General features: G+C 40.2%; 1 protein-coding gene and 1 long non-coding RNA gene across 4 annotated transcripts in view; one reads left to right on the top strand and one right to left on the bottom strand.

Moving 5' to 3' along the window:
• The window catches only part of TBL1X (transducin beta like 1 X-linked), a 195,418-nt gene that overhangs the window by 64,280 nt on the left and 108,138 nt on the right, over window positions 1-23,000 (top strand). The window lies entirely within an intron of this gene.
• Window positions 1,807-5,363, bottom strand: LOC118176991. Of its 2 annotated transcripts, none has more exons than XR_004755651.1 (3): window positions 5,116-5,363; window positions 2,915-3,050; window positions 1,807-1,957 (listed from the first exon to the last, which is right to left on the bottom strand). It is a non-coding gene; the product is annotated as an uncharacterized LOC118176991 (long non-coding RNA). The 2 variants fall into 2 exon arrangements; XR_004755636.1 differs by lacking the exon at window positions 1,807-1,957 and adding an exon at window positions 2,330-2,462.

The raw sequence follows: 23,000 nt of genomic DNA, 5'->3' as shown, positions 1-23,000 counted from the left end.
CTGATGTGGTTTCTGTACTATTTCCATAAGCAGCTTGGTTCCTGATTACTTCAGGGAGTGCTTTACGTGATATGATGGTAATTGATATCAGCTGAAGTGCTAAAGCTACCAGTCTCTAATTTAAATTAGTGCCAATTTGAGATGGGAGGACTAAAACTAGGATTGTGCCTGGGAGAGGCTCCTGCTTTTGAAAATTATTTAGTTGGTTCTCATACCAGAGTAAGAATTTTCTGACCTTCAGGTCGTGTGGTTATTCTTTTCCTGGGTGGTAAAACAGAACCAAAGTGGTTGTGAGGGATGATCAAGGGGGAATTTTAGTTTAAGTGTTTAATGATGTTTAGTGCGTTACTGTTCTCTTCATCAGTGCTATGAATGCAATCAGACATATTTTAAAATAAATCTACATAAATAACTGGCTTATAATAATGCAACATTGGTTTATATCTTTTCCTATCATTTGTTTATATCTACTCCATTTAACACTCTCTCTCTGTATTGTATGTATGTATGTATCCATCTGTATATATTTGGAGTTTATATATACAGTTATTTATTTTACTGAGACATAAGCAGTTCTACAGCTGGACTGTATCGTTTATAGGTATTATTTAATTGTTGGCAAATATTTGGAAGGCACAGGACCACCACAGTTTCATGGGACTGGTACAGCAAACTTTGACAGTATACCCGAGAGAAATTGAAAGCGTTGCCTGAGCACGCGAGGCTGCCTTGAGTTGACCTGCTTGTGTGTTCAGTTTATAGATCGTAAGCTGTACTCCTGCCTATGTACCAACTGGAAGAGAAGCGGGTTATGTGGAAGATTGTGGAAGTTACAGACGTATTTATGGTTGAAGAAACGGTTGGGGATTGTACTGTTGTTTTGCCTGGGGTCCTTACAGGCCAGGTAGAACGATGTCGTGTCAGGTAGGCTTTGGGTAACCTAGGTGACAGTGGATTGCAATGTTCCACTGGAAGCTTGTTCTGCTAAGTTGTTTCCAGAAACACAGCTCAAGTTTTGGTGGTTTGTTTTTTATTTTTTTTCCCTGTACATGGAGTTCATTATTTATCATTATATCTTTGATAATTAATTGCTCATCTTTTTTTTTTTTTTTTTTTTTTCTGGTATCCTGTGTCATATTTGTGGACTGTTGTTTGCCATGTTCGTGAAGAGGAGTACAAGAGCCATTCCTTTTAATATTCTAGTTACTTGCATTACCTAGAGCTTGGTCTTTTTCTTGAGTGTTTTTCCAATAGTTGTTTATAAAAGTAAGTCTAACCTAGTCTATAAATGTAAGTGAAATTCAGTATATTAAGATTCTCCTGGCCTTACTACTTACATTATTATTCAACTCAGTGCATGTAATATTGCACATCCTCTTAATCATACTGTTAGCCTGTATCATCTTTAAACATACTCCATGTCCCCATGGTGTCTACCTACCATCTGTTACTTTATCCCATTAGATTTCCACCAGATTTCCCATTTTCTCTCCAGTGTACCGTGCTGAAAAAAACTCCTTATAGTTTCTGTCATTGATCTCTCAGTTTAGTCGTAATTACACAGCTAACCAGATTATGGTGACTTTTTCTATTTCTCACCACCTTGTACTTTCCAGTTAGACCAAAAGCATACTACAGGACTGCTTTTGTTGTTGTCGTTGTTTGGTTTTGTTCTTGTGTATCTGGAGCCCGTTCTCTTAGTTTCTACACACAGGTATTCATATGCATGCAGAATAAGTGTAAGTGGTTCTTTTAAGCACTGTTGTGTGTTCTGCTCATTTTATGTGGTAGGTATAAAGACTTGCTTGGGGGTCTCGTTCTTCACAACTGCAGCATCTGTTCATGGAGGAGGGATGGCACAGCAGGGGTGAGCTGCTGCTGCCCTCGGCTGTCTGTCCTTGTGCCCTCCGCTTCCTTCTGTGGGCAAAGGGGAGCTGGCTCCTTCCATGGTTGACCTCTGCCAACATAAATGCAGGCTGCTGCAAAATGGACTGTCCTTCACTCCCCTTACCCTTGACCCCTTGCTCCTGATGTTTGCTCTATAATTGTGCTGGTGTACAATGCTGAAAAAAATGATTTTATTTGCAAGATGAGCTTTCAGTCTGATCAACAGCCTGATCCAACTCGTATCGCAGCCACATGGCAATGGTAGAGTCTTAAATAAGTCTAGGCTGGCTATTAATACACAATGCTGAGTCACTGCTGAAACGCTTTAGTTTACTGTGCACCTTTTCAAAGCAGATTGCTGCTAATTCCAGCCTGAGTAGAATGTGCTATAAATTGCAGTTTGGGGCAATCTAGTGGTGAGTGGCTCAGCCGCTGGTGCTGAGAGCCAAGGCAGGCAGACGGGAGAAATACTTTGGTGGGTGTCTGCAGCTAAGCTGTCACTGCTGGAATATCACCGCCCAAACAAAAACTGATGGAAATTCAGTCCAGTCAGAGAAAGTGGTTTTCTGTAAAACCTGTAAGAAATGTAGGATTCCTAGCAAACCTATGAGAAGTATGTATGAGTATCTGTATTCTTACAACGAAGATGACTGATGTCAATAAATGGTTGTTGTTGTTGTTACTGAAATATTTTAACAGACTGGAGCTCAGATATGATGATAGTTCCAAACAACTGTAATAACATCGTTATTGTTAACTGAAAAATCCTCTAATGTTAGGTAGCATTGTTTTATAGGATAGGAAGGTATTCACTCATTCCCTGCTCAGGTTTTATATTGCTAGAAAAAAGCTTGCCTGCTAAAACTCCATACTTTCATGGCTAATGAGCTCAGCCAGTCCTCGGTCTCTGTCCATGTACTACAGGAATTAAACCATATGGAATATTCCTGTGGAATATTTAGGTTCATTTAGAAATACAAAGATTCATGTGTACAAATTAGCTCCAGTCTTAATTGATTTAGAATACTTGATTAGACAACACAGCTGAGCCAGTGCAACTCTTGCTGCTGCTGAGAGCATTGGTCCGACCCTTGCTTTTGTCTTCCCTCACTTCTGCCCATATGGTGCTTGTCTGACTCCTTGCTACACCACTGAACTCCTTCCTGGAAGAGATCAAGCCATTCTATCTAATGTGATGTACGAAACAGGTGTGAGGAACTGTACGCTTTCTTTCTGGAAACTGTATTTCAGCACAAGGGCTGCAAGCCTAATGAGAAAAACTCTGGTGCCAAAAGGTACAAGGTAGATCAATATGGGTTCATTCGTACTTAGAGTTTACAACAAAAAAGAAGTAGTCTAGTTTTACATATGTCTTCCATGATATATTTTTAGATATTACCACCTGCACACAATGTAATAGTCCGGTGGCAAAAAAAAAAAAAAAAAAAGGCATTTCTAGCGCAGATGGCATGATTGAGTATGTGGTTTTACATACTTTGAATTTTAGTGGAATGAGTGGACTTTCTTCTCTTAAACTTATGATATCCTGCATTCCAAAATAAAAGATATTAAAAAATGCTGTGATGCATGTATACTTGGCACAGAAACAATGACTTATTACTTTGTCCAGCAACAATCAATGGCCACGGAACCAAAATGTTCTTCACCAGCCAATGATGTTGAACTTGGCTGTGTTTCAGTAATTTTCGTAATTGACGATGGAATCACATATCTGAAATATGGGTGCTCTGCTTGTGTTTTTTCCGACTTACTGGGCTTCTGCAAAACTGGGAAGCCACCTTTGGTACGGTGCCATCCTTCACAGCAGCCTCACTGTCAAGCAAGGCACGAAGTGACGCTGTAACGTTGGGGAACAGTTCTGCGGTTCGCAGCATTAGGATTGACTGGTTGGATACCCTCTTTATTTAAAAACAGCCTGGGGAAGCATGACTGGAAGCGCAGATGTAAAGGTTGTATGGGCAATCTTGGTTCTTGTGCTCAAGAGCTGGGGCAGGCACTACATGCAAGAACCATCCTTGTTGTCGCCTGCGTGCAGCTGCCGCCCTGTCCCCGCAAAACGGCTGCCGCAAAGGGGAGGAGGGAGAAGGGGAAGCGAGGCAGCGGGGCCAAGCCCGCTGGTCTGCCAGGCCCTTCGTGGGAAGGACCCTGCTGCCAGCTGGGCCTTCCCCTGGCCTGGGCAGTTGCCTTGTGCCTGCTTTATGTCCGGGTGGGCACGGGGCATCGTGTGGCCCAGAGGTGGGTGCAAGTCCCTCACCAGGTGGCGGCCTTTGGGCCTTGCGGCCTGAGCAGCAGAGCCGCATGCTGGCCGGGCGCCGTCTGAAGGCACACTTTGCCTTTTGGGTGGTGAAATGAGCCAGGGCTTGGTGGGCGGCAAGAGTAGAAGCAGAGGGATTGTAGCAGCTTGGTTTTAGCTGCCTCTGCTGACAAACCCGAAGTGGGATTTTTTGTTTCCCCAGCACCCTTGCGCGTGGCTGAGTCTGAACGCATTTTGCAAGGGACAGGAAAGGCACCTCCCTGAGCCTGGGGCTTCTCGCTGCCCAATCTCACAACACTGCTGAAAAATAGTGAGGTTTCCAAGAATGACAAGAAAGAGGATTACAATGGAAAACAGAAGTGAACTGAACTATAGGGGCATGGCTTCTTGCTCTACATGTGGGGCCAGCCCTTTGTATTTTCAAGTGATTAGCCATTTTGAATATCCGGAGCTGTACACCTTAAAGAGTGCGCAGCAGTTTTGGCAGTCTGGTCCCCTAGCAAGTTACTGGAGAGAGGTTACTTGCAGCCGTGTCACTTACAACAATTACATCAGGTATGTATGTGCATTCAGGTGCGCGTACGTGTGTGTTTCTGCCAACCGCACATTAAGATTGTTTTCTTCCCCTTCTCACACTGAGATTGAGTTGTTTTTAAAAACAAGTCTGAGGCAATGCCTCAGACCCAACAGCTCTGTAAAAGCCAATTTCTTTTTTTTTTTTTTTTCCTAATGGTAGTTAATTTGGGGAATGCACGCACATAAGGAAGCAGCATTATTTCAGGGATCTCCACGGTTTTGCAGGGCCGCAGGGTGAAGCCAGCAGAGAGGGTAAGGCAGAGAGCTACAGCATATCGATTTGTCTGCATCCAGGCCTCCCCAGCCTCCCCCCGGCCCCATCTGCTGCCGCGGCGTGACTCATATCAGGCAAGTGCAAAAATGGCTGTGGTCGCTACCTGTTTGTGGGTGATTGGCTGTTTTTCCCCTCCGAGTGCTGCAGGCACGGAAGAGAGCAGCAGCGTATCAAGCACTTCAATCTGGTTTGCTGAGTGTAACAGCTTAAGAGAAAATGGCTGCCTTGTTTTCCAGAGCTGTCCTAGGGATGACCACGCAAGAGAAAATGAGGATCTGAGCATGAGAAATCTCTAAGTAGTTTCCCGGGCCATTTAGCATTTCTAAATACACGATGAAGGATCCTTTTTCTTTCCAGGTAGCTGCATGACTTCAGTCCTTTAAGATTTACCATTCAGCACGGTGACTCTAGCTGGTCTGCTTGAAGGATGGCTGGCTCTGCTTACAGGCAGCGAAGGAGCTGCTCCAAACTGTCATAAATACTCCTTGGGAGCCTGCTTGATGTATGTGTCTGTGTGTGTGTGCGCGTATGTGTGTAGATATGCATACGTAGGTGCATTTATATAGAAGGTGAGATTTTAGGCTTGAAATTTGTCATCTAAGGTGTTGGTTCAGTACTCACTTTTTACTGGGTATATTAATGAAGTGTTTTTTTTTCTAAAGTATACAGTGCTTTTCTCCCTAAAAATGACTTTCTTCATTTTCTCACCTTTTGAGTAACACAGCATTATAAGCAGACATTATGCGATGGGAAATAGAAATGCATGTAACCATTACATTGCAGTATCTCTAGGCCAAGAAGTTTTTAATATTAATGCAGAAATGATCTGCACAAAACAATTCTCTCTGAATAACCTGCTACAGAATTGTCGTCTGTCTAAGTGCATTGTGGCATTTTTAGGTACAATAATATTTTTTTAATGAAATTGTGCTACTGTTTTGCAGCAGTATGTGGTTACCTTCCATTCTTCAAAGGATTCCAAAATGCGTTAGTAAATTAATGCTCTTAGCATCCTTTTGAGAAAGGCAGAAATTTTATACCGACTTCTAAATTCTAGGACAGCTGAAAAATAACTTAGCTGAAATATTATGGGAAGTCTTTCAAAAAGAGTGAGTAGGTTATCTGACATTTGGACCTTTAATGTAAGTGGCTGTCTCATCGTCTGGTAGATTTAGCTGCGGTGGTTTGAGATGTGACAATTATCTGCTGTACCCATCTGCAGGGCTTAATCCTTCATCGACTGCTCTGGCAAATGTGAGCTGGCCTGTGGGCTGGAGTGGGAGCACTGGGGCCCTGTGCTCATGTAGCCCCTTCTGCCTCGTAGGTGGTGTGGTGAGGCTCTTGGGCCTGAAAATGCCAGAACCGTTCAACAGCCAGGCTCGTGACCGTCCTTGTCTCTTTAGAGTGTAATAAGGGAGAGGAAAAAAAGAAAAGGGGGAAAAAAAAAGGAGTCGGGTATGTGGCCTTTAAATGTGGGCTTCCCTACCAGCTTCCAAGCAGTGCTTTTAAAAGTGTTGATTTCAGGTTACTAATGGCAATATCAATATTGTGGCACTGATGTATGTATATTTCTGCAGACTCGTTTCTTCCCTTGAGTAGGCTTTTCTTCTCCTTCCTGTCATCTCTTCAACACAATAGCGCAATAAGCCTTTTCTGCAGAACCGGTGTTGCTTTTGAGCATAATCACGTCCTGTGCAGTCCTCATCAGTTGAAAGCAGAAGGGTAGCATACCCCCTTCATTTTGTAATGGAGAGCTGTAGGGAGGGAGAGAGGTTTTGGCCCCCTTTTTCTCAAATTGACAGCACTGCAAAATCTGTGCTAGCGTACCTCTAATTCTGTCAATGCTACACTGCACATCAGTTGGAAGCATTAGAGTGCAAATGTGGCTGATGCCCAAAGACTGGCTGTGCTGCTTCAGTGTCACTACAAGCCCAGGGACCAGTTTGGAAAACTCTTTAGAGAGATCACTGCAGCTGTACTGGTATCAAACAGAAGATGTGTTTTTGTGTATCAAACATCCACTGTATTTCCTTTATATTTTCTAGAGATGTGTAGATAACCTTTCTTGTATTGGGAAAAAAGTGCTTTATCAAGGAACTATGCATTCACTTTGTGTGTACATCAAAGCAATAGGAGGTAAACTGATTTGGAAAATATATTGCAGTTTGTTTTTTTATATATATATTTTTCTATCACTGTCATTTTTTATTTTTTTTCTAATTGTTACCTTTGGAAAAGGGGAGAGGAACACCTGGAGCAGAGGAGGTGAAAATGAAACTGGAAAGAAAACTGCAGTTTTTGTTCTGAAAAACCCTTTGGAAGGAATACCTTTTTCATACTGTTGTGCCAGCATGGAAGCTGGCAGTGCTGCTCCTTCCCTCTGAGCAAGGCTCCACTGCAGTGCTTTGTGGAGTAGACTGGCTGTGCCACTGCCTGCTTTCATTACAACCCTGGCTTTGGGTAGGTCCCGCAAGGTCTGTGACAATATGAATTCAGGCAGAGAGCGACAGTCTCGTCAGGTGATGTCAACTCTTAGAGATACCCACTTCAAAACAGAGAACAAATTATTGTATCGAAAATGCTGATTGATGTTTGTTCATTGGCCGTAACAGCACTGCACAGTGTGGGGTGATGTACAGAAGCACAAGTTAGCGTGGTTAGCAAACTAGTGCAGCTTCTTCAGGGCTGGGCCAACTATATTTGACTACAGGAAAAATGAAACAATGCAGAAGGTGCTGTGTCCTGCGGTACTCAGGCTAATAGGAACATCTCCTTTGCAGCATGGCCTGGAGACATACCCATTGTTTTCTTCTTTCCATCTACCAGAATACATCCATCCTGTATTGATTTTATTCTTGGATTATAATTTGTGGGGCAAAGATTATCATGTCTTTCTTTTTTTTTTTAATCTGTATTTTTTCTGGATTTTAATACTTTAATATTTTAAATTTGCAGTCTTATATGCAAGATACAGGCAGCAGCATAATACAAATAACTCTACATTATTATCCATCAAGGCTTCCTGTCCGTTGTTATATCATGTAAACAACTGTCTGGATTGGATGTTTCTGAGTTTCTTTTAACTGGTAGTTCTCACTAACAGTTCACCAGTTTATAATTCTACAGAGAATAATAGATAATTAAGGTCAGGCTAGGAGTTTATATTTATCTTTAAAAAAATTGTTGCCAAAATATGGTTTGAGAATTAGGCCCATCTAACTGAATTCCAAATAGATAAACAAAAGATAGAAAACTTATGAGAGAAATACATTGATGTTCTGCCTTGCCAAATAAATAAATTTTTCAGTAGGTTAATAATGTGGAGCTGATTTGGAAAGATCTTTGCTGTTATTTTTGTTACACTGTGTGGATCTTAGGCTGTGGATGTTAGGCCCTGAACCTGACCTCCTGTAAAATGTTTACAATTTCATGTTCTCTGTGTTCTAAAAGTGGAGCAGTATCCTTAGTCTCTTGTTCTTTTAGAAGTCCTCCTTTTCCACACAATGAAACCCAGAAATCAGCTGTTTCCTTTGCAGGGCTGACGTGCATGATGTTTTATTTTTCAATTTCATCAATAAGAGGCTTTTCCCAAATTGTAATGGTGCTCCATTGCATAATGATTTTACACCGTATTCACACCAAAAAATCTGGTAAGGTCTCTCCACAGATTCTAGTGGGGTTATATAAATGAGTAAAATGATTTATACTAATAGCTTTATTTTCTCAGCTCTTCATTTGTAGGTTTTCTTGGAATAGAATATTCATTTACAGCACTACTTCAGGATGCACTGAGCCTCCCTGTCTGTTACACACCCCTTTGGCTTCTGCCTTAGCTGGGCTTTGAAGCCACAGGATGCTGTGCACATTCTGGCTTCCACAGAGTGGGGACAAGAGAAAAATAAAACTCTCTTCAGGACTTTTTAACCCTCTTGAAGAATATGGCATGTCTGTGTCTTCACAGTCAGGATTCGTTGGCATGCCCACCCAGCTACAAAACAAGTATATTCAATATACAAGAATTTATTGAAAAGCAAGCCTGTAAGCACAGTGTTGCAGCCTCTCATCAGGGAGGAAATTTCTCTGTCCTCTCTGTTTTCTATAGCATTTGGCACAGCTTCTGGGGATCAGCAGTGGGTGTTTAAATGAGAGAGTCCAAAGAGTTCTCAGAGGATCGAAAGTCACAAGGATGCTGACAGCTCCAGCACAGAACAGAACTTTCCACACAAATAGATTTTCTTGCTAACATGACCAAGTAAATTCCATAGCAGTGCTCGTGGATTCACAGTGATACACGAGGCCTAAACAGTCTGCAAATGGATTTTCTTCCATTTCAGATAGCGGTTCTAGATTGAGAACCCCAGAGTCAGAGCTTGCTTTCAAGCTTGAGCTCTCCTGTCTTTAAGCTGATGGAAACAACAACAACAAAATAACAAAGCACATGTGGTTTTGTTTGTTTGTTTTCTCTCTTTCAGTCATGGGCTTTTCAGTTGCTCTTCACTTAGTTTTGCATTTCTCAGTCTAGGTTTCAAGGCCGACAACCCATCCCCAGCAGTGTGTTGCTGCCCAGTTTTGCTGTTTGCTGTCCCCTGAAACTGGGGTTGCCCTTTCTGACTTGCTCAGCTCCAGATGCCTCTGCTGAGGATGAGTGCAAAGGAAAAAGGGTAAATGGGCATCCTCTGGGCCAGAAAAATGCCAGCAGAGGCTCTATCTGCCAGACTCTGGGAGCTTCTGTCATCAAAGCCCATGCCGTTTGGGAAGATGGCGCCTTTGGTGGTGCAGATACACTTTCTATGCATAAGCATGGTATCTCTGCTGGGCCAGAAGAAGCTTTGTAATGGACACAGGTCCTCAGATCTGATTATCTGTCATACTTTAGAAAGTCTGGCCACGAGAACTTAAGGTGGATATATTATTCTTCCTCGCTTGCCCATTTTGCCAGCAAAGTACCATCTGGCTTCCATCCTTTGCTTTGGTAGAAGCTACTTTGTACTGCTGATAGCAGTCTGAGGCTGAAGGTTGTTTCTTAATGCCTTTTGGGCCCCGGAGCATATCCACACAAACAGTGTGCTATTAAATGCAGGTAGCAAAGGCTTTTTGACTTGGATGGCTGTGGCTGGAGAGGATTAGGCATAATTATATTGTTTGTGACATGTACAAAAAAGTTGATTTTGAAAGGTGGCACAGATCTATCCGAAGTAAAAAAGGGACACTTAGATTGTAACACTGCTACTCAAGGTACTTTTTTAACATGTACACTTGAGGGAGGCTTTCTTTGCTTGCTGTTACTTCTGTTAGCCCTGAAACGATGAGGAAATAAAACTGGAATTGTATTTTTTTCTGGAGCGTAGAGTTTTAAGCCAAGGACAGGTGAGCAAGTTACTGTGGGCTAACAAGTTACATCATGTCCAGGGAAGAACACTAAGTTAATTTGCACTACTTTTTGTGTGTCTAAGATGTCTGCACAGTTACAGGACTCTATTTCTACAAGTATTAAATTACAGGATGTCTACAGGACCAGTTACTAAGCCCCAAATGCTGTGCTGTCCTGGGATCAAACTTAGGGAGGCACACTTGGGTCAGCGATAATCACAAAGGTACCCATGCACAAAAGGTAAAGGCTACACAATTCCCTACTGGTGATAAAGAGCAGAGTAAAATATTTCATTGTGGGTGTTCTGAGGAAAGGTATCCACCAGACTTTCTGATTGTAGCCTAAACTGAGAGCGTCAGCACTTTGAAAGCTGTTCTTATCTGTAAATCGGACAAATTTGATCTGGAAGTAGCAGAACACAAAAAGCGTGGAGCTCAGTAATGTTGTCACTAGAATCAGCTTTCACATTAAGATTCACAGACCTGGGTTTGGACCTCAGGTTCACCGGTGAAAATCTGGAGTAGCTTAATCTGTAATTTGTTTGATTCCCTCCAGACATACTTTGCTGTACTGAGCTCAGACTCAGCCAACGCAGTCCGAACTAAATCATTCACCTGTTTATTCACCTCTGCTCTTGTTCATCTACTTACCCACTGACACAAATTTCCTGTAAAGCCAAAAGATATGCACACATTTGAGAAAAACTTAGAAATCTTGAAATTTGTAACTTTTGACAGCCATGAAAAGTAAGCAGCTATATCCATTACCAGTCCAGACAAATTAACTAGAGTTATCTAGTATCCTTTCTTTATGCAGTTTCTTACTGCATTTTTTAATCAATCTTCTTTTCCCTCGTTATTTATTATTCATAGCATTGATGAGTTCACTTCTTGGCTTTTATTTTCATTGGTGTCTCGGATATTTTAATACAGTATCTGTGCTTGGTTTGTTTCCTTGCTGTAGATGCTTTAGTGCTTTTTTCACTGTGTGTTTTCCTATTCTGTCATCTGGAAATATTATTAAAGATATTATATACCTTTTCTTTATCCAAAGTCATGGTGCATCTGTTGACCTTCAGGGCATATTGCTGGGCCATCTGGTTTTCAAGGGAAGTGGGGGTCGGGAAGGAATGGGGAAGGATTTAAGGCAGAAGGAGATATTAGGTTACGTATTTATTATTTGATTAAGGTTTTGTTTTGTCAAAGGATAAGACTGATTGGTACTTTGTTACAGTGTTTGACTTTCTGTAGTCTCTGTTTTTTCTCGTTGTTTGTTTTGTTTTGGAGCTGTGCTGGTCCCAGAAAGCTGTGTGTGCCTGTGCTTGGGTGCATCAGCATAAACAAAACACTGTGGCCCCAAAGTGCTTTGAAGTGTTGACCAGCACCACTCCTGTAGCCGCGTCTGTTAGCACCATGCTTGCATGACGTTGTTCAGAAGCTTGTTCCTAGACTGTGCTCATCTCTCAATTGGGGACAATGTTAGTTGCCAGTGAGGAATTAGCAGGACAAGGTACCAACCTCATTTGAACCTACAAAAAAGGAATACCTAGACTACAGTTGTGTTCTGGAAAAACACTTTTACCCCAGTTTTCCAAAAAAAATAACCTGATTGTGCCCACATGTGGCTGCCCAGTTTAGATGGTCCATAGCATGTGCACAGGAGATCCCATTCTGTTTCTAGTCTTGTCTCTGCAGAGTAGAAGAATCTGACATACTTCCGTGGGTCTCACTGGGGGCTGGAGGCAGAAGGGAGGAAAACAGAGAGCATTATCAGCTCTGAGGGGTCCCAGGTTTTCCAAATGGCCAATGTGGCAGTGGTTCCCTGTTTCTGATGTGGAGTTTAATTAAAATCTTCAATTTCTTTTTCTTTTTTTCTCTTATGCCCTTAAGAAACCATGAGGTGACAATCTAGGGTATAATTTATTTTTTTATTTTGTCAGTGTATGTTATATATCATGAAATACACTGTAACACGTAAAAAAATCTTCAGTTTTCATTTGTTAAGAGCTTGGTTAACCAAAGTCTCATGAATGAACTGAAAATATGGCACAGGTTATTTTAGAACGAGAAAGAAAAGGCCTCTTAAGTAAATTTGGAGGATAAAGTAATTTGTTTCAAATGAAAACAAGAAACAGCTTGGTTATAAGAAAAGTTTAAACGCACATGTTAGAAATAATCTTCTCTAAAATAACAAAGAGCTAAGTTAAATTAAAGCAGAATTTCCAACATCAAATAATTTTATTGCTCCTGAGTTAAATCTGTTTAAAACACAGAACACATCCCTGGTATGCAGGGGGGTGCATGGGGTACTTCTAGTGAAAGAATTCACTACCCTTCTACCCTCTACCCTTCCCTTCCCTGTGTAATCTCCCATAACTGATACCCTGTAAGACAAAATATCCCCCAGTCCAGCTTCTCTTGCCCTCTTGCACATCTGATAACCTGTAGCAAGTGAAGAGTCTAGGTTACAGTCATGAGAACATGATAATCTTGCTGTACACACCTGTATTTAATAATGTCCACGATGATTATAAAATACTCAATTCATTGTCAGTCTTCTCAAAGGATTTATTTTTCCCTCTCAGTCACTGTATTTTAGAAGGAAATAAGCCAGCTGAACAATATGTTTTCCTTACAAATAAAATATCAGTGTGTATGGATGGAAAAGAGTAAAAGAAGTGGTATACCTTTGTAATGCTTAATCAGTTCTGCCTGAATTTGGGGAAATTCACAAACAGAGGGGGAAAAAGCTCTGTACTTGGAAAGAGAAAATTAAACCACTTTAGGAAAGCTTGTTTCACTCGTGATTTCCAGGGATATTTCATGTTTATTGTGTTTTATCAGTTCGATGTGTTATTCCAGTCTTGCTCCTGGGCCTTTTCTCCATTTTCTGTTAGATAAGCTCTATGTTTCAGATTGAGGCAAGAGTTTTTAGAAGTGTGCTTTGATGTTCCTTGTTTTCCTTGTAAGCTAATAACATCATTACAAAGGCTTACCTAAATGAACCTCCTGGCCTATCATCCTTCTCACTTCTTTTTTTTTTTCTTTTTTTTTTTTTTGGGTGGGGGAGGATGGGGCGTGAACTAACTCCAATTTTCCTAGCTATTGTGGAACAGCAGAGAAGCAAAAGTTAGCAGACTATTGTCTTTGCCCTGGGATTTCCGATGTCTATGATCAAAAGCCTTTCTCACAAAGCCAGGCACGGTTTTGCAAAAATTCCACCAGGTCATAGCTGCTTGAGTTAAAAAGCTTTCAAGACTATGTAGCTTTTCTTAGGAAAACATGTTAAAACATAAAACATCTGTCAGAAGAGTTCTTTGTTGGGAAGGCTTCTTGAAGCACACCTTGGAATTTCCTTCCTTGGTGATCGTGGTTTTGTGTGGTAAACATGAAATAACCAGCGGTTATGTCACCTGGGTTCAGCATCTGAGGCCTATGTGAGGTGTTAAAGAGATGGGGCTTCCAGAGTATTTCATTGTGCCGTAAAACATCGTCTCAATACACTCTGAGGTAATTGCAGCTTTTGCCTTTTTTCCACAACAGGCATTAAAACCAGACACAATAAGAACATGCAAAAGCAAGGAAGCATGTTGTGTTCAGGATAGCATACGGTACTAAAAGTTTATCACTTAAAACTTTATTTTCAAAGCTGTGTACATTAATTTGTTCGGCTCTTTTTATTCTGTGGATCAGATCCTCATCTTCTTTGTATTTGAACGTGCTGAGCTCCTGCATACTACATTTTTATTCATGTGAAATGCTTATGGAATTGTAAATTAGATTCCTTTCTGGCTCAGACATCAGCTACATCATTAGCTAAAGTCTAAGAGTTGAGCCAAACCTTATCCTGGCTGCCTCCGTAACGTTAATGGAATTACAACAGGTGTGGTGGCAAAAGAATTTTCCGACGAAAGTCTTGATTGCTTTGGTTAGCCATAACAGAGAAAATCTGTTTGGCTTTCGAGTCCAGAATGAAACTGTAGGATGTGAATCTGGAATAACCCCAGTACGCTGAACAGATTTAGTGACAAGTCGTTGGAGTCCCTTAACGAGAGCCCTTCTTCCCATTCTTTTTTGAAAATATATCTGAAGGGATAAAATGGTGTAAAATTCTCTTGAATTTAAGAAGTGACTTTTTTCCTCACGAGAATAGTACTTTTTGGTTTTCTTACCAAAGCTGTGTTTTTCATGGAAAATGATCATCTTTTCTAAGGACCTAAAGAATGCAAAGGACCTTAGTGGAGTAGCTTGAGGGGAGGGATGTTCATAGGAAACGTTTTCCAGATAGAATGAGCAGCATGAAGAGAAACATAAAGATTACAGTTTGAAAATGTAAGTGGAGTAGGATGCAAATAAAGTAAAGGAGGTTGGAGAAGGACAACGAAGGGCCATAAAAAGACAAAAGGGCCATAAAAAGACAAAAATGGCTTATATTTGAGCTAAGTGTGATTCGTTGATAAGTTCATTAGAAATGTTACGCACCAACTTTGTAGTTAATAAGAGTGTGTATTATATATTAAAACAACAGTAAAGTTATTTATATGACACAGATGAAGATCTAGAAACATATGTGGGTTAAATATAATGTTATCAAGGGTTACAAGTCTGCATGACAAATCAGGTGACTGTCATGTTGACAGTCTTGACAAAAGTAGCAGTTGAGTAAGAGGGGTTACAGAGCAAGGGGGAAAAGAGTATTGAGTGTTCAGAATGGTTCTGGAGTTGACAGCCAAAAGTCCTGATTGCATCAGAAGAGGCTGGAAGTTGTGGTCTGTGATGGAGACGAGGCAAATCTGGAGCACAGAGTATCCATGAATAAGTGATAATTAAAATCACTTCTGCGTGAGATTCCCTGATGAGCAGAGGAGAAGGGAGTCAAGGGCAGAGTTCAATGGAATCCCCAAATGAAGTATAAAATACAATTAACAGTGATAAGGAATGTTTAAAACAAAGACGCGTTACATATTCTGAATAGCTTATTTAAGAAGAAATTAAAAAAATGAGCAGTTTCTCTTTCAATGAGAGCGTGTTTATATGCAGCATTCATGTTTCAGTTGATGGTATTTATTTTCATTTTATTTTTTGGCAGTAGGATCAGATTTCAAAAGTAAGAAAAAATCAAGAGTATGCAGAGTATTTTAGGATATGCTAGAAGCTGGAGGAAGAAAACCTACCATCTTCTGATACACATTTTACATCTGCAGTTTATGTTGGTTGCAAAGAAAAAAATGTTGTTTTACCATTTATTGAGTTAAATACTACACTGAATTGAATTAAATCTCCATTAAACAGGAAGGAATATTGAGGAAACCAGTTTATTTACATGAGAGGTTCCATTAAACCCCATAGACAATAACAGTGAGTAAAATAAACTGTATAATGTTGTATCCAAGCGAACAAGAGGAACATGAAGCTGATTCATTTGGATTTTCAGGGTGATGCTATCGGACTTTTTTTTTTTTTTAAGTGCTGATACAGACATGCATTTACATATACATGAGAAAGAAAAGTAGAAGACAGTATTTCTAGCCTCTGGACTGTATCCCTGTTACTTATTAGCATAGGGTCTTTTGGGTGGGATCATCTCACTTAACTTCTTAAGTTACAGAGACATCAAGTAACAGAGGTGTCTTCCTTCATTGTCAGGGAGTAAAAAATGGGTGCTCCCAGCACCCGGCCCCTCTCCTTCTGGGACAGAGTCTAATGCGCAAGGCACATCCCACTCCCGAAGTGCCCGTCTCCTGACTTGGAGAGGAGCCTCGCTCGGACACAGATGTCTGCACTGTGCCTCTCACAAAGACGTCAGTCCAGGTACTAGTGACTGCTGCATTCCCGTGACCTGGATGCGGAACTCCTTAGTGCTCTTTAACTACTTAGAGAGCTGAGCTTGTGTTCATTTTGTCTGTATTTTTAATCAGCTGTGCCCTCTGGCCAAGGATTTTATTTATCCTAATTGATATTTGGTGTTATGACCTTTCTGAAATGAAAGTAACGCGTTATGAGGTGCTTGCTTAGAGAAGAAATTGAGGTAAGTTTCAAGGCAGAGAAGACGCTGAGGTAAGAACATGAGTGCTCTGTCAAAGAGATCCCACAGCAGACGGTACTGGAAGGGTATTGAGTGAGGTCAGCATAGTCTTGGGAGGAGCTGGGTAGCTCCAGGCATGTTTATAACTAATTTTTGAAATACTACAAGTGTAGCTCACATTATAAATAACCATATGTTCATTAAATAACTGAAGAAGGGAAATCTGGGAAAAGTTTGTCCAGACATTTATAACTTTTTAAAAGGGCAGTTGATTTTTTCCATATGATTTTCAGGCTAAGAAACTATTTTCATCTCTTGAGACTGCTCATTGTTGTTGAGAGCTGCAGTAAAAGAAAAGAGCAGAGTTATCATCCAACCTTAAATGCAAAACATTTGGAATTTAAGCAGACTCTTGGTTGCCTGTGTAGCTTTTACTTTATAGCAGAAGTCTATAGCAAAGCTGCATTGAAAGCTTAATTTAGCTTGTTGGTTGGTTGGTTGGTTTTTTGTTTGGTTGGTTGTTTTTTCCACAAAGTCCAAGGGGATGGTTGAATGCCTAACCAGAGAAAGAAGACTGTGCTTTCTGCCTACCAAGATGAAGTTGAGTTGTTCGATACCTGTTATACAATTCATCCTCATCTTGTCATAAGGAAAATACAGTTTCTCTATTTTGAATTTTGTACTCAACTGGAATATAGTTGTATACCAAAAACGATAAGCTTTATATGAGGAGTATACAATGAAAGTGTATTCATAAAGTAAGAGCAAGAGTAGTTCACAGAGAAAAAACTGAAATAGATACAGACACTGTTATAAATGTCAAGTAGAGTTTGACAGCTGGTAGGTTGGAGACATAATTAAAAAAAATCCATACATGTACAGACTGCCTTTTAGCATGCAGAATTGGCACATGGCAAAATAAGAAGGTGAGTGGCATATGGGGATTAAGGCAGCTGAGTTCTAGCAGAAACTGGAGGCAAACAAATAGGCCTTTGAGACAAAGACAAAATGGTAGTGGTAGCATGCATCTGTTGATTCAAGGCACAGCAATCCACTAATTAAAGGAAGGTTGTCTTGTGCAGTTTCCTATCCTGGTCATAGTCACTGTAATACAGAAGAGAGAAAGGTGTCAAAGGAAAGCAAAGATGCCCCTCGAACATGCTGGTCTGTGTGACAGTCCATTTTGATGGAAAGGAGCAATAAGGTCTTTGCACACTGAACCATGTTCTTAGAAAGTAGGGTGGATCGGATTAATAAAGACAACTAGGGGCAATCCAGTTTTAAGCAAGAAATTAGTATTTCTGTCAAATGTCTTTTTTTTTAAAAAAAAAAGATTCTTTTGCATTAAGACATCTTCTAAAGTATTCATAGGAAATTAAGGTTTGAAGGTGGAATATTTGTGCACTTTATATATTATTTCCTTGTGTATTTATTTTTGGCTTCAGTTTAGATTATAAATACATTGGTGCTTGGCTGTGACCCTACAGATGGAGAAATTAGTTTGGTAATGTAAACTATTTTTGGAACTGAGCCTTGCGTTTATTTATGCATCTTTGTCTTTACTCTCTTGCTTGGATTTCTCTGGATGTTTGCATTAAAGTTGTATTTAACCACTTCCGTTTTTTCAGACATGCTTTTTGAATCAGTGTTCTGCAAGTCTAGCAGTATTCCCCGACACGCTGCATCCACTGTGGCCTGTTGCTGAAGCATGAGATTCTGCTGAATCATAAGCCAATATGAATCTATTAAAAATAAAATACTTTCTTTTATACTAGAAATGGAACAGATTTTCTTTACATATGAAATGCAAAATCACGAGCTATCGTTAAATCCCGAATTTATTATTTTGATTGATCTAAGCAAAATTGTATTCAGACAGTATTTGCTGCTGCAGTTTCAGAGAAAGTCATCTACTTAGCTCTGAGTAGACTCCAATTATACACCTTTCCAAGTAGTAAACCTATAACTGGTAACTGTAGCTTTTCCAGCAGGTGAAGGGCTTTTCTTCATTTTTGTGTATCAATTTAGTGACTGGCTTAAAGATGAGAAACAGCCTGGCAGATTACTGGTAGGAAAGCCCCTCCTTTCTGCCAGTTAGGAAGTTAATTAGAAAACCAAGAAAGAGGGGCTGGGATGCATTGGTTTTACAGTCTTGGAGGATATGGAGACCAGAAGTACTCACTTCATTTCACTAGTTATAGATTCCTCTTGTATGTATGGAATTGGTTCAAAATGCAGAAACAACTGTTTTATTAAATGTCATGCATGTTTTACATAAGCTTGTGCTAACTGGTAAAACATTGTTTCTAAATTGTTTCTTATTCTGTTTAAAAGATGGATTTTTTTATTTGCATTGAAGTTTAATTTCTGTTTTAAAAAATGGCCTTGTATATAAGAAAGGGTCATTCATTACTTTACAGTCAAATAGCGTGCAAAAATAGTAAATGCGGGGCTTAGCACACATTATTCCTTAGGTCTGCATGTAGCACAGCTTCACGGTAAGCAAACCGCAGTATCGAGTTGGAGTAAAGATTGTATTTCATTATACGTTAATCAGTGTGTACTGAAAAATTCGGAGAAAAATAACCGAAATATCACTGTTTTAAATGGCTTCACAACACCAGAATCTTTTTGGCCATGATCCACTAGTGTAGTTGGGTTGAAGTGGAGTGGGAGGTAGCAATGCACCTTTTGCACCCCTCCAGAATGGCTTGTGTGGGCACACAGCTGCATCTCCGGGCACAGGAGTGAAGCCATGGCACTTCTGGCCAACTATCTCTCACCTCACTTCCCCTCCCATCCAGAGGTGCAGTGTTCCCCGTGCTGTGACAGTGCCATGTCCCCATGTTGGGACAGAAGCCATCCGGGCTTCTGCATAGGAGCCCGGAGCTGGCCACCTGTAGTTGAGAGGGAGTGAAGAAACTAGAAAAGCCCAGGTGTGTTTGAAGTTGTTTTACTGTTCTTCCTGTAATTTGTGAGAATGAATGTAGACTGTGTGCTGCATGGCATATGTTTTCTGGATCCTTTTGAGGGAGGTGCTAGCTGAAACACACTTCATAGAGCTTGAAGTAAATCTTGTTGAGACAAAAAAAATGAGATCTGTTGTAAAATAGATACCAAGCGTACAGTTTCTGTTCCCATTACCAGTAGGTCTGGGGAAAAAATAATGTTCTCTTGCAAAATTGAATTTCAACTTTGGAAAGTAATGCTTCAGAAAGTGTAGTATCAAGAGTCATCAACTACTTAATAGTTGCTTTCCATTTGAAATGCTATTCTTCATTAGTCAAGAGTTGTTAATTTTACACTGTGCATGGGTTAAAATTGAATTACAGTGTTTTATAAATCCTGTATCTTTAAATGTGAAGTATAAGAGGCAGCTCAGAGTAGAAGAGTATAGAGTATACAGAGTCTCCGCCTCCATGTTGGTGGCTTGATGGTGTCGTTATCACTGTTCATTTATTTATTTAGTCATCCAAAATTGCTACTGTTTGACTTGCAAGTTCATTTCTTGGCCTGGTTTTAATTGTTTCTAAATTCATTACAGGAGAATTTCATCAGAAAGGAAGATAAGTTGAAGAGGCTTGGAAACTGTGTCTCCATTCCTCTGTAGATCTGAGTGTAAACATGATAGCAGGGCAGCATGGGGAAAATTTAGACTCCTTCACAAGCATCTTTCATTTGTTGAGAGTCTCAGCCTTTATATAATTTTTATATAATTAATAATGCCCTATTGATTCACTGCAGGACAAGAAAAGAACAACAACAACAAAAAAAACATAACTTCTTTAGAATTTCTAGAAAATCTCCTAAAATTCTTGGAAACTTAAGTTTTCCTGAATTTGCATTGAGCAGACTTCAGATAGTATTTATTGTATGTGGCCTTTTGTTTGTCTTTCCCTATTGCAATCACATGGTAGAAGGTTCAGAAATAGTTCACTGCAGTAAGAAAATAGTTTTGACTAAGAAATAGTTTAATTCATTTTTTCCTGTAAACTGAATACTTTAAATATTTTTCCACTGAGAGCTTTCTGTGATTCCCCAAACCTGCGAAGATGGGGAATTTAGAAGAAAGGAATGAGAAGTGTCTGTTGGTTGCTGTTGTAGTCTAACAATTCTGAGCTTAATCTGAATTCCCACTGTGAATCATTCTGAGTATTGTGTGTTCACAAGTGTGTGTGCACGTTTGGTAAGAAATGTAAAATGCAAAAAAAAAAAAAAGTCGTCTTTTCCCTCTTGCCTTATCCATTTTGCTGTGTGCAACAGTTGCCTAAGCCTAATTCCCTTTTATGTGATATTGATTAACAGCCATGCTGTGTAGGACTGTCAGAAGGACTAAAGTGTATTTAATTATTCAACTAGAATAAAGTAGGAGGCAGTGCAGCAGCTGTAACATAAGGCATGGGCACTTCATCTCTCAAATGTAAGAACTGTTCAGTAATAATCCTGCGATTCTGTCCCCCTGGTTTGAAGGAAATTGAAGACTAAATACGAGGCTTGTCCTCACGCGCTCTCCCTACTTTGGGTATGTTCTTTAGGCACAGTGCCTAATCACATGAAAAGAACAGCAGTTTACCAAAGATACAATAAAGTGAGATTTTCAAATGGGAGGAATTGTGTAAGAACATTTCTCTGGCTAATTTCCAGCTAGGTCTGTCAGTTCTACAGATCGTATTTTGCACATATACATTAACATTTGATGCTGGTTGAATAGATGTTTTTGAAAATCTCCAGTTCTCTTGCATAGCTTTCACGTGAATATTAATTGTAGAAGCATTCACTTATTTGCATGGTTTTGAATTTGGGCTGTATTGCATGTTCCAAGGAAGGAGCTGAATGCTACAACATTTTTAAAACTTGGAATATGACGTACAAAAATGAAGGACAGAGATAAGCTCAACAGAGTTAAGATAGCTAAAACCAGAATCAGGTATTTTGTGATTAAAATTATACCTGCTACAAATCTGCAGAAGGATTTATTTTTTTTTTACTGTCAAAAGTAGCAAGTAGCATGAATTAATGTTCCACTAAAATATGTCCTGGTGTGTCTTGATGCTGGAACCATCAGGAGGTCCCAGAGAAGTGGGCTGCTGGGAGCTGGGAGAGCAACGCTGTGTCCTTGCTTTGTTCATACGTTCTTCATTAGATAACTACTTTTGCCATTGTTAAAGAAGACACTGGCTAAAGTGGATGTTTGACATGATGTTGTAAGTCTGGTTTTTATGGTCTTTTAATTTTAATTTTGTATTTAAAAAATACTTGTTATGAATATTATGCAGAATTGTGCTTTGTGGATAGTGTTTACATAAAAATGTAAAATGCTTGAAAAGAATAACTTAGGTAAATTGGAAAGAAAGTAATTTCTTTTAATGTGAGACAGTTACATTTTATCTGGATTAAACTGTAAGAAAGTTTTATAGAAAAGGATTTTTTAAATCAGAAAATACCAATACTCTTGTTTGGTAGTTTTTGTTTTTTTCTTCCTAGCATTTTAGTTCAATGCTAGGAGCAGTGGCAGTCCATGGCAGAGCTGTATATTTCTGTCCTTAGCATCTGAGTGTTTGGATGTGATGCCATTCATTTACTTATGGGAACAGAAAACTCCAGTCGTCTGATGTTTAAAGGGGTTTGATTCGATTTACACATGTTGACATTCAGTCTTCAACTGTTTTTTTTTTTCCTTTTCATGCTTGTAGGGGATGGGGTAGAAAAGAAAGGAAAAGGGAATCCAGTAGCTAGTTATCAGTTTTAGAAATTACTATTTTTATCTTGGTCTTTTAAAACATCCCCAAAACAGGCTGCTCTCCCTGTTGTGTGCAGCCTGTATAGTATCTGTAAAATCCTAATGTTGGTATGTTTTTGAGAGGGGGAAGGGGGAACTCTCGGAAAAAAAATAGAAGAAAAAAAAAAAGTGGGTTTCCTGTGAAAACTTCTAAAAGGTTGTGTTACGTACTGAAGTAAAACAAGACCACAGCAGTTTCTGTTCTTCAAATTATTGAGCCAAGTGGGCTCCCTCCTGCTGAGGTGGGTGGTGTGGCCTTTCCAAATTACCGCTACCTCGTCTAAGGCCGAGATGTGTTTTAGTCAACACTTCTTACACATCAGGACTCTTCAGAGAGGTGCAAGACAGAATGAATAGGCGCTGGTGAAATAGCTTGCTGCATGGTCTTTCCACCTAATGAGGAGAGCTTCACATCTTTTATTCTCGGCCATGCTCGTTTTTCTGTTAAACTGAGTTTTTAGGAATCTAGTTGGAAGGCAGCTCCATGCACCAGGGTTGAACAAGTTGTGATCCTCCACTGGGTGTTTTGTGCTACCTGTGACGGCTAGCGACTGTACAGTTCTGAGGTAAATGCCTGAGACTCATGTCACACAGCTGCTTTTTCCACCCTGTAAATACCTTTTTCTGCTCGATAAATCTAAACCCGTTCCGTGCGCGTGAAATAACACGAAGCTCGTGTGTGGTTTTGCATGAGGTTGTGAGGTGCAGCTCTCGCACAACCCGGGTGCTGCTGTGCGCCCCTCCGCCATGAGGCGCGGCCGGGCCTGCACCGCGGGAGGCGGCCATGGGGGAGGTGGCCAGGCAGGCCTCTGGG

The sequence above is a fragment of the Oxyura jamaicensis genome, chromosome 1 (genome assembly GCF_011077185.1).
Source record: "Oxyura jamaicensis isolate SHBP4307 breed ruddy duck chromosome 1, BPBGC_Ojam_1.0, whole genome shotgun sequence".
Taxonomy (NCBI): domain Eukaryota; kingdom Metazoa; phylum Chordata; class Aves; order Anseriformes; family Anatidae; genus Oxyura; species Oxyura jamaicensis.
This window is presented reverse-complemented; position numbering and strand designations above follow the sequence as displayed.